This window comes from Hyposmocoma kahamanoa, unplaced genomic scaffold, assembly GCF_003589595.1.
Source record: "Hyposmocoma kahamanoa isolate Upper Pololo Valley unplaced genomic scaffold, ASM358959v1 227, whole genome shotgun sequence".
NCBI lineage: Eukaryota > Metazoa > Arthropoda > Insecta > Lepidoptera > Cosmopterigidae > Hyposmocoma > Hyposmocoma kahamanoa.
The window spans coordinates 86,876-100,266 of NW_020653746.1; positions in this window are offsets into that span (position 1 = coordinate 86,876).

A 13,391-nucleotide genomic window follows, 5' to 3' on the forward strand; every position below is an offset into this window, starting at 1 on the left:
CATACATTAGTTAGTATCTTTTCTATTTTTTATCAACAATCTTGGAATATTTAAAAGTATTAAGTACCGCGTCCCATCCGAATCCGAGAATATACAGATCTAGAAAAGTCGGATTGACTTCGGATGTTGCTTGTGCACGAAGTCTGGTACGAATCCGGGAAAAGACGAACATCACTTGTATACCTATAGATTACTAACTATATTTGTTCTTTCAACTCAGTCAACTTTTGGCATCGTTAGTATATACAGGTGATAAAAAAATCACCGTCCGTTTTTTTCCTGTGCATAAGATTCAGTAATAATTGCATTTTTTTTTTATGTTAATATTTCCCAATAATTTCTAACGCATGATTACCTCAAAATAGTAAATAAAATTGACCGATCGGCGCCTAGTTGTCTAGACGCCTAGGCGCCAGCACGTCGCATCGCGTGACGACTGACTACTTTATTGTCTGTCAAATACATAAAGTCACGCGCTGACTCCGCCCACTGCCCCACATGTCATAACTTATTTATTTGTTAAGTATTTGAAAAAACTGAACATGTATTTTTTATTTCCATTATACAGTATGCTCCTTTAAAATGGTCAGTGGTTTTTTTTATCAACCGGTATGAAGACGCAGAAGAAATAAAAAGTTTTGGGTACACCTTCTCCTGTTGAACTGACATTTCAGAGAAATATTTTATAATAATTGCGATGGCTTAATCAAGACAGCAAGAAATTTAAATTTATTTATAGTTATTACTGAATGGGTGTGTCCATTCACTCACTCTGTCAGATCGGACGCAGTGTACATGCGTTACTTTACTACAAAAAAAACGTAGTTATTATGTTCCGCGAAAATAATGATTCGAAGGTATTCTCAAGTTCGGAAGACGGAAGATTTATTGCGCAATCCCTCATAAAAATAGTACTACGACTACTTCGGACCGTAATTTCTCGGATTCGGAACTCGTACGGATCGATTGCAGTGCGTAAACGCTCTTAGAGATCAGTTATTATCTGAACTTAAAATTTGGCAATCCCAATTAGAAAAATCACAATAACCATATTGCCCTCCTTGTCATAACTACCGTACTTGCATTTTCGTAACTTTCAATACTCGATGCTTTCAACACATTGGCATTGTATATTAAAAACAATTAGACTTCCAAACAGCAATTCGAAGCACTACCGGCAACACCTTCTCTCGCCATAAAGATATATCTGATCTAGCTTGATGTACTCTTTGTCGTAGCCTTTAAATATTTTTTATTTTTTACTTTTATTTATTACACTAAAGCATATGAACAATGTTTACACTCAAGGTGTAGTTGTTTTCGCACACCCGCACATGAACTTACATTTCGTATAGATTATTTTAGTTTTTTTGTATAAGAGTGTTTTTTAAATGACAATGAATTTTTTGTATTAAATTTCATCAACTTCTGCTGTCCTGATTTTTTCTTCCCATACAATGAAATGATCCCTCCAAGAAACTGAGTCAATTAGCACTTAAAAATTTTTTTACAGACAACACACGCTTGACCTAAAAATTGGCTATGCCAAAATTGTTTTCACAAAAAAAACTTAATGGTTCCTAAGGATGGTTACAAACGCGCGATTGCTTCGCTACAATTGCGATTTATAGGCCATTGCGTCAAATGCATGATTGCATCGATACAAACGCGCGATTGCATCGATACAATCGCCTATAAATCCCAAGTGTAATGATGCAATCGCGCGGTTGTACCGATGCAGTCGCGCGCTTGCATCGCTGCCTAAAATCGCGTGTGTGTAAAGGTAGACGATTGGCGAAACAGCTCTTAGACATTTACAGTATGTACCAAGGTTTCTATGGTTTCCGATTTCTCCATATTGTCCCATTTAAAAAACACTCTGTATAAAATCATTGGGAGGACTACTTACACTTTATTATACATACATATCTTAATAGATATATAAGTAGTATAATTTGAAATCATTTTCAAAGAACAACTTGTACGTTTGTAATAAAAACACTTCTAGAGACTTTTCTGGAGAAGGGTTTAAAAATTCTACAAACGTAACGTAAAATTAAATTTTTTTCATTGTAACTTAATTACAAAACGGCATTTTGGACTTATTTGATGATTATTTTTTTATTGGAAAGAGGGTACCTCAGTATTGGTCCCACTTAAATTTGAATACAATATTCCACCCCTAAAGGTGGCAAACTAAGGGATGAATCAGGTTTCACGCACTTTCCGGTAACCGATTTCAATAAGACTTGTCAAATAAATGTAAAGCCTGTTCCAATCCATTTTGAACAAAAAGTGAACAAAACTGTTTGGTTAAAATTCTAAAGCAATTACTCAATAAATCGAATAAGTAACACTTTCACGTACAGTCAAGAGCACATCAAGCTTGACACTTTGTCAAGTACAATCGTTCTTATCGAAAGCGGCATAGAGCTTGGTTTTAATCTTAAATGTCAAGCTTAACGTGCTTTTGACCCTGTACATTTCGAAAATTTCGACTTGATATCTCATCACTTTTTCCAAAAATATTCATTAGAATAGCATCATAAAATTGTATTTGAAAAATGGTAGTCCAAAAGTCAGGTTATTTTTCATCTATACTTCTATGACTTGTTTAGGGTTACATAGTGCTGTACGAAAAAAAACATTCGGTTCATTCAATTAAAGCTTTTGTAATCAATTAGTAAATCGAATGTTTCAATCGCAATGATTTAAAATTAAGTAATCGGACATTTTAAATATGGTTATATAGGTTATGCAAGGAAAACCGCTGGAATGACTCAATTGAATATATCGATTCATTCAATTACGCCATTATTATTGGCCATCACTAAACCGTCTATGGCCGGGTCAGTGACTTGTTTGTTTACATTTTGTTCAAAATGGATTGAAACGAAGTTCAATTTCACGAACTTTTAAGGTCGTTTTTTTTTATAAAAATGTTGTAATTATTTTATAATTTTCATGTCATAAAAGCATTTCTGACGTAAGATCGCATGTGGTAGTGTACATACGATGCGTACGTACGTTCTAGCTGGTTTTGACAGAAAACCGCTGGTCAGCGCCTAAATAAATGTTATATTATTGTGTTTTTAGTTACCAGCGAGAGGTCACCGAGCAATCCATTCGAAGTCGATTTCTTAGATCAAGCAGACGACTTGAAGAATGGGATGCTAACAATGTTCTTGGTTAAACTTGCTGATATCTTAGCTAAAATGGAGCCGGACAACATCTTGAATCTTGTAAAATGGTTCAGTGTTCTTTTACGAAAGTACGTAAAACCTTCAATAGTTGGTTATAATTATTAATACAAAGATTGAACATTTAGACAAAAAATCCTTCGATCAAGAGGAAAAAAAGGTTCATCTTTGGCCTTCGTAAATATGATCGAATCTCACACTATCGCAGTCAACACAACTGGCTTCTCATTCGTCTCCGCAGGAATTTGCATATCGTCTCTCTTCTTTACAACAATCTACATAATCCTTTGTCTCCCAGGTATCTGAAATCTGAGCGTTTCAGATTTCTCGGATCCCAGAATAAGCCCTGTCGCTCTCTCGTCAGATGCCAGTTGTCTTTTCCATAATTCAATGCCGGTTTTTATACTCACTCCTTTACTGCGGTCAGACTTTGAAACACACTTCCCATTACTGTACATGATATAAATCCTTAGCTATGTTTAAAATGAGAGTCAAGCACCATTTATCATTTGTACCATCCATTTTAAAGATATTAAAATATGAAATACGTATTTATCTAAGCATTTGTATAGTTTGTATAATTTTTATTTTGTATGTTTTGTGCACGTAAATCCGTTATTGTAATTATTGTGTCCTGTATTTTTGTTCTTCAACAAAAATCTTATGAGCATTACTAATTTATTATTCAATAACTTTTTAATATTAGCTAATGCACTCATAAATAATCCCAACATACCGAAAAACAGATTAAACTAACAAAATTACCATGTGTTGCGGCCCCATCAACTCCGCTCGTGGGATCCACACTCCATCTGCCTGGTCACTGGAACCGGCCCTCGGTGGAGCTAGAGAAGGGCGGCGGCGCCTGTAGTTTTAATTACTTTAAATGATGTTTTGGCATAGTTAGAACGTTTGCTTTAAGAATGTTAACAGGCACTTTTTGTGTGTGATTTGTGACGTGTGCCGCCGTTCCATTCGTCTTTAACCTTTCAACTGAAACACCATGTAATAGACATTACGCCACAGAGCAATTAGGATGAATGATTGATAGACTCATTGATCCGTTAACCTGTTTTTTTTTAACGCACACACTCAACATAGCCCCGCACTAGGGGAAACTCTGTGTCGCTGGACACACTTATAGGCAACCACAAATTACACCCAAACTCGTGAGAGAAATAAATGCACTGTATTGTGTGTGTATGTAGAAATACATGTAAATGTAATGACGTGACAATGGAAAGAACTAGAACGGCAGTCGTCTGACGATAAATAAAACGTCACGACAGTCTGTCGTGCGAATGACAAGGCGGCTGCCGTGAACCAATAACTTGTCGTCACGATCTAATGGGAACAGCGAGACACGACAGTCGTTTAACGATAAAATAATCGTTACGACATCACGGCAACGCGCCCTTAGGTACAAAACATTATTCATTTGAATAACATATTAATATCATAATGATCATTCAATTGATCGATTTGCAGTTGGCAATACAGTTGGTCACCACTAAACTTTCTATGGTCGGGTCAATAGTCTGTTTGTTTGGTTTTCTGTTACAATGGATTGAAACAGACTATATATACCACTCTACATTATATTAGTTGTTTGAAATTTTGCACATTTTGAGGATCAAAATCAGTCGTCCTCTTTACGTGAATTAATGTCTGTGTTTTTTTAGAGATGATGTTTATCTGCATTTCAAGTTTTATGGTGAACCATTTCGTTCGTTATTCGTGGAAAAAATGGAAGAGATAGCAAAATGGCCAGCAAAGGAATGTCAACGTAAGTATCTTTATAAAAAAAAGTATCTGGCAATGATTTCGCCTGATTTTAAACTTTTGCCTTTTCAAGGCGAGAGTGAATAGGTATTATTTAGGTGTGAGATGGAGGTCAAATGAGCACTTATTTTTTAATAAAAAAAAAACCTGGTCGCAAAGTAGGAATATCCCTGTTCAATGAAACAAAAATCAATATGAGAAAGTATGTATATACAAATGAAAATAGAATGACATTAATTGCAACGCCGGAATACATAGATACAAACAAAAGATACTTAGGCTCGTATTCTAGAACTCTACTCAATGCTCAAGTCAGGATTTGAGTATGGTTTAAAGCACTCGAAATCATACTCAAGTCCTTGCTATTAGGGTCGTAGTTCCAGTGCTTGTGTTTCCAGTGCAATCCTGACTTGAGCATTGATTAGTTTTCTAGAATACGACCCTTAGACAAAGAAATCAAAATAGAACGAATTAAAAACCAAAAATAAAAATGCAAAACTAAGAAAAGAAACAAAAGTAAGACTACAAATTTAATAGCAGCAGAACTCCCTGTGAAAGAGCTGGAAGAGGTCCTTTGGCGTACGTCACCATACACCAAGCGACACGCCCATCCGTAAATGTCAGTGCCACTTGCTTTTAATCGCAAAGATCTGTGAGGCACTGCCACTGCACCCATCACCCTGGAACATAAGCTGACTAGTCCCATGTGCCAGTAATTCCACCAGCACCCCACCCTTGGCGGCAGAAATAGGTAATGTGGTAGTACTCTAATACGTAATACTTTAATTTTTTTTTAGAATTGGCTGCAAAACTACATCAAGAACTTATAACTCGACATAACACCCTAAGCAGCGACCTGAATTCCGTCTTAGACTTCGCTGATAAAATTGTTTCAAAAGACGAAGGGGTTAAGTTGATCAAATTACTAGAAAAGTTAATGCTTTATCCTCAAGTGTTTGACGTCGAATATATATGTAACGGAATCGTAGATGACGTATTTCTGAAACCAATGGACAGAACAATAAAGACTTCCTCGTTCAAAATGTTCGTAGAAGGGCTTAATACCTATTTGTCGATGAAATATCGAAATAATCAACCTATAAAAATCCCAGATCCACCTCAAGACAGACGTAAAATAGGATCATCTATTTTGAGAGACGGTGTATCATTTAATTTAAATTATGTTTCCACTAGGTCACTTGGTGAACCTATTAAAACACACAATAAATTAATTACAATTCCAACAGTTGATGAAATAATTAACAAGAATGGTAGACATAGTCACATTAATGACAGACACGTAAAACATCACACAATGAAACACACAAAATCTGTAAGAATGATAATGGACACGAATGAACCAATACTAGGCAAACATAGATCTGCTTTTATGGAAAATAATAAAAATAATGCGAAAAGTAAACAATTTTTAAGGCGTTTGAAAGAAGAGTCTTTTAAGAAAAACATTGCAACAAAAACAAAAGACGTTAACATAGAAAACAATAGTAAAGATAACAGTAATAGTAATGATGCAACAAGCGACGGTTTTAAACTAAAAAGACGTCAATCAAACTCAAGAGATACGGACAATATGAAAATGGACATGGATCTACACAATGACTTTGAAATAGAAACTACAACATTACATAGTTTCCTAGAATTAGAATTTAATGATGAAACTACTAAACATAATCAATTTACAGCGTCTGGTATGCCGCCAGAACTTGAAATTAACAATGACAAAGACGTATCAGATTTTTTTAAAACATTGAACAAACAAAACAGCCCACCAGGCTTTCCCCTCGACATGTTTAAACCACCCAATGAACCTGCTGAAAATAAAAACAAGTTTAACGATAATGATTTCTCCAATCCCTTAAATTTGAATCCCAATAATGTCAGTTCTCTACATCCTACTAATTTTTATCCTATGGATTTTAATAATAATATAAGTCCTCTCAGTCTTAATCCTAATAACTCTAATGCTCCTAAACCTCTGGGTTTACTCGATGACTTACGTGATCTACTGGATAAAGCTTCTTTTGATCAACCAGAAAAAACTGACACGGATGTTGCCTTAACAATACCAACTTCAAGTACATTTGTTACAATGACGATGGACTTCAGGCTGAGAACCGGCGAAGATGCCATATCTATTGACACAAAAGGTAAGATAAATCAAAAGCTTTTAATAGAAAATAATTGTATTGACAGTGGCCTAAGCCCTCTTGTGGAGATTTACCTTTATATACTTAGAATTAAGATGTACACAACCATAAGTTAATGTACACAACGTGTTGATTCGCAGTCGCGCCATATTTACTGAACCCAAATCACTTCGAATCAGAATCAGAATCAAAATCGTTTATTGTTTGAACTGGTAAAGAAGATGTTACATATAATTTGAATACAACAGTGTTATATTTATATATGATATGGTTACAATTAGTCAATAAAATAAGAATAAAATTAAAATTAAAGTACAATTATTCAAATGTCAACAACTTAAACACTGTAGGGTAAAATAATTCTATATATTACATAATTATGTTAGTCATAACGTACAATGTTTATTATATTTTATTTAATTACAAATATATTTATTTATTCATAGACATGATAACAATAGCGACCGAGTATTTATGACGGTTTTGTGGAATTAAAAGTAATAATAGTCAATTTTAAAGTTTGTCGCTTAAATAGCCAGATATTGTGTAGTACGCTTTTGTAGTACCTAAGTAATTCCTTAAGTTTAAGATTAAAATCTGCAGTTTCTACCGTATCTCTTAATTGTTCTGGTAATTTATTAAATATTTTCACTGCCATAATAAATCTTAAAAATAAATCGTAAAAATAATTCCTAAATTCTTATTTTTTATTTAATTGCGGTTACTATGCTTGATCCAAAGGTCATTGACTTGCACTACACGTGCCACAGGTACCGGCAACCATTTGAACAATGACCTATGCGCAGAAAATAGGGTTCATTTTTGTTTCTCTATGTACCTATGCTTGAGAGGGAGCAGAAGAAAAATTCCTAACCTTCGATTTGATTTTAGAGGGGTATACCCACTTTAAAGTTAAAAATAAAATATTGTATGAGTAACTACACGATATATTCAAGCATAGACACTAATCAGAAACATAAAACAATAAAGTTTCCTCGATAGATAAAAATCATGAAATCACCTCTAATTTTCACATTATTTCGATTTACCTCGAAATGCTACAGAATATTAGGACAAAAATTAGACAATTAATTATATTTATGCATGATCGACAACTGTCACTACGGATTTTTTTTAATCCCTTTAGTTTTAGAGTTATTCCGCTAGAACTAATTTGGTACTTTTGATGTGCAAAATTCAACATCTCCTGTCGCATGTCACGCGAACTTCAGGCATATATTTGTTTCACAAATTTGGGCGGAGCCAACGTCAAAACTTTTTTGGCATGAAAGCTCTTAATGTAGCATCTGCACCTGTGCAGTTAGTAAATGAATAAATTAATAAAATGAAATGGATAACAAATTGTTATTACCATCTAAATAATTTTTATTATCTAATTAAAATTGTTGTAACACATATATATGTACAATTATTAATGTGTATATATGTATAATAATAAATATGATAATAAATTTTGAAATTGATGAGAAATTAAATGGCATTATAAAATTCTCAATAACTTGACGATAAACTATTTAAAAAATAGAACTAAAATGAAGTTGCTATTTTTGACGATTAGTAATAATTTTTATTTTCTTTAATTGTTTATTTTATCGAATATCAAATTAAGAAATAATGTAAAAATTGTAATATAAATTTAGATTTATTCTGAATTTAGGACTGACATTGCTATGCCCCTACAGGGTTCATGTTTGATCTGTACTATCTAACTTAAGAACTATGTAACAACATGAATGCAATAAATAATTTGCATTTGAATTGGAAAATTTGAAAAATATGCATTTTAGATCTATTTGGTGGTAGAGTACGTGTAGGTACGGGGGGAGTATCGTATTATCGTATCGAGCGCGTGATTGATAGATCATCAGTCGACCTTGCGTATTGCGTATTACATCGCGCATACTAGAACTAGTTTCTCACGAAATGTCACGTGGTTTGGTATGTAAATAAGAGTTATTGTAAAGAAAAACCGCTACCAGGTTCACCAGACCCTGCAATACCTTTAAGTGCGTTCCTATGACATGATGTGAAACGTCCAGTTCACACAATTACGAGTGTCGAAGAATTGCGTGCAAAAATCGTCTCTGGTTTCTTTCTGCTTTTTTGTTGTGAAAAATATCCTAACTTGAAACGAAACTGCATATATATGGCTGGCTCCGATACGGAGCCAGGCACCAGCTGTGGAGCTAGGTACTTCTAGTAATACTTTCGTGTATCCTAAAGTTGGTAAATACCAAATCTAAGTTACAAAAAAATCTTTTTTCAGCCAACTTTTCTAATGTAAATAATTAGTAAATTATAACAATACTAGTACATAAACATAACTGCCTCCGTGGCCGAATGGTTACCATGCTGGACTGCCACGCAGAGGTTCCAGGTTCGATTCCTGGGCTGGGAGAAATATTTGTATGGCCTACATTTATTTTTCTTGTTAGTTTGGGTGTAATTTATGGTTGTCTATGTGTGTGTCCATGGCACCCGCTACACAAGGTTTCCCTAGTGCGGGTCTATGTTGAGTGTGTGCGTTATCATTATTATTATTATTATTATTGTTATTTAAAAAATAGGTAAATAAGCGATCAAGAAAGATTACGTATCACTCGGTGAACAGAGTGGCGGGGTCACTGCCCTCCGCGGTGAATACACTTGGGGACAATTTTAAAAACTTTACTAGATACAATTAGCCTGAATATTGAACAGAATGTTTTTTTAAATATTTTTAGATGATTTAGCATTATTTCTATTATTAATTTCTTAAATATGGCGACAATTCAAATCAACACACTGTATAAGAGCATAAGATAAGCAAATCATAGGGATAATCCTCGTCAAAACTGTTTCAAATGTTAAAGACAGCGTTTGTAATATCACTAACAAATAAAATTGTTACAGATCCAGAAACGACAGCAACTACGAGAAAGAAAAGAAAGAAAAAAAGAAAACCAACGACAACAAACAGTTTAAAAGATCAAATAAATAAATACATGAATGACGCCAAAGATATAATTAATACAGAAGTCCGCCCAACGGAAAAAAAACTTAAAAGCGTAAAAAAATCAAAAGATGCAATAACTTTTGACAGGAAAATAGAAACAAGTAGCCAAGAGAAAAATGTAAGTAAAGTAAGCAAAGAAGAGAAAGGTGTAGAAGAACTTCGTAAGAATAATAATAATCGAGAAACGAAAAGCAAAGAAAGGGAAATCTTAGACTTAGATAGTGCAGAAATCACTAAAATAGTAGGTAACGATGATGATTACGGTATTAACAAGGATTCACGTGAAATGATATATAAACTTCATAAACAAAGAAGGAAAAAGAAAAAACGGAAACGTGTGAGAAATCCTAATAGGAAATACAAAACAAGTCACAAACACAGAAAAGTGCATATGAAACATAGATACAATAAACATAAGAACACCCATAAACATAGACATAAGAAACATCATAAATATAGATATTTAGTATTAGAAGATCTCAGACGAGAGAATGTCAGACGACGCTCAGACCTACCTAGTGTAGAGCTTAACTCAAAAACTAATAGTGAATATGAAGATTATGAAATCAATAATAATGATTACGAAACCTTACGTGAAAAAGTTACGCCTGGAAGAAGAAATACAAGATTTTATATCGTTAAGAACGTACGATCTGGTGTGTCGACCCCAGAACAGTCATCAATTAACAAGTTGCATTCCCATAAGAGATTTAATGTTATTAGAAATGATGTAAATACAAATATGACAATCAATAGTGGAAGTTTAGATATTAACGAAAATCAACAATCAGCCCTTAATGCGACAGCACGTAAACCAATTAAGGCAAACGAATCCATATACACAACTGACTATTCAAGCAGTAGCAGTAGTATTGAATTTAATGATGGTTTGCCTATAGATAAATGGGTGCTAACTCGAGACCCCATGCCCACAAACGCATCAGAAACATTCCTTACAGCGCCTGTTAAATCAAAGATTTCAAAAGATCCGAAAATAGGAGGTGAACAAAAATATTTACGAACACAACAGAATTCAGACAAAATAGATACACATAACGACACTGACTATTTATCCAGAAATGATGAAATAATTTTCAGTGATTGGTTACGAACTATAGACAGGTTGAAATTTACTACACCGTTAAAAAACAGGAGATCACATGACCTAATTAAACCAACAGTCAAATCTAAACACACTACGAACAATGTTAAGTCTATCTTGTTCTTTAAGGCTTCTGACGAAATACATAGCAACGATACTGATAAACCACATCATTCTTATTACAAAAGTCGTAAAAGGCGACAGAAAGATGTCAAACACAGGAAAATTAGAAAAACAAGTAAGACGGTACAATCTCATGAAAAACGGTTAGTTAAGACTTTGGCTAAACAATTCCTGGTTCTAGAGAAGATTAATAAAAAATTTGAAAAAGCAAAAACTATCCACGGACATAATAAATATAATGCTACAGAGGTAACTAAAAAATTTGACGTTGACAAGCATTTAGATTTAGACATTGGGATAGATGAGTCTAATAAAAATGTTCATTATTATAAAACTGATAAGATAATCAAAGAGTCTAGTAAGAGTCGTAAAGGAAAACATTTGAAAGATAAACAAAATACTACCCTACGCGATATCGCACCCGATATAACCAGTACAAGAGGAACTATAGAAAAAATTACACAAGTAATAAAGAAACCACAACCTAAACACAGCTTAGAAATGACTACACTGCGACATAAGAAGAAATATATAAAAAAAGTCAATGAATATGACTACGAACTTTCGCCATATTATTCCAATACTTTTCCAAACACAGATCAAACAAGATCCTTAAAAAATGTAGACGACTTAACAGAGTCACATCAAGAACTAGCAATTTTAAGGGAACGTTCTAAAGAAACATCTTTTGTAACAGATGATAAGGTAGAATTCATGTCAGATGAAGTCCATATTGTACCAGAAGAATCGCATTTCGTAACAAAATCAAGTCACAAAAATAATCTCGAAAATTGGCAAAGAAACTTAAATGAAGCCTCAACGTTTTTGCCAAAACAAATTAGAAAGAAAATTATACAAAAAATTTCAAAAATCACAAACCATAACGACTCTATGGGAAGACATAACAAAAAATTTTGGGAAATAGATGTTTCGGAATCAAGCGGAGAGGAAAAAATTTTAAAAATCAATATTTATAAATACTTTAATGACAATGGAAAAATGCAAAAAGAGCGCGATGAGCTTAAAACAGACAAGACTTATGTAACAAAAGGTGACCAAGACCGAAAATTAGACGAAACCGAACTAAAGAACGATTCTGATCGCATAATCATTGACTTATACTGAATTAATTCCTGTCTACCTGGGACAAAGTCTTCACTTTACGTGACTGTATCAATTTATTTGATTTACGGGTCGAGTCATGAGAGGATACATGCTGCAAAGGACTTTATAATAATTTTGGAGAGTGTTTGGTATTTATCTTGCTGTGCTATGAATAGCTGTTATAGGAATGTAATATTAACTATAGATATAATTAAATAGGTTTCAGATCTCAACGAAAAGCCAATGGTAATAAGCAGTTATATATAGACACGTTAAAAAGTACGAAACAGAGGGTTTACCTATAGGAGTTGCATTTAGAGGTACAAAAATAACAGTGTACCTATAGGAAATTTAGTATTAATAGGATTCTTACAAGGTTGCTGTCAATGTAAAAAACTAACTTTTTAAACGATTAAGTTTTAAAAAGTCGGTGACCCTACAGTTTGCACTGTGAGTACTAGATGAAATCCCAGTGAAATTTTCTAAACTTGGTTCTGATCTGGATGTACTGGGTGAATGCTATTACTATGATACTTATAGTACAGAAAATTCCCAAATTTGAGACTAGGTGTGGTAGTCTGGTATTTTATTATTGTTATAATAGTCACGAAGATATTGGAGGCACGCGTAATAATTACAGAACTGACAGAGTAGGTGCCTATAGTAATTTTATAGGCGTCTATTATAACAAAAAAAAATAGTTACAATACGTAATGCAGGGTGTCCTGTAAAACAATAAAAATATTCAAATGGATAGATTGTTTCAACCAGAATTTAAATTCTTAGTCATTTTTAGAGATTCACAAAAAGAGCATATTACCGGACACCCTGCAACAAAAGGGAGCTCCCTGCCTTACTCAGAAACATTATATACAGAATTTAACGAGTTGTGTTTT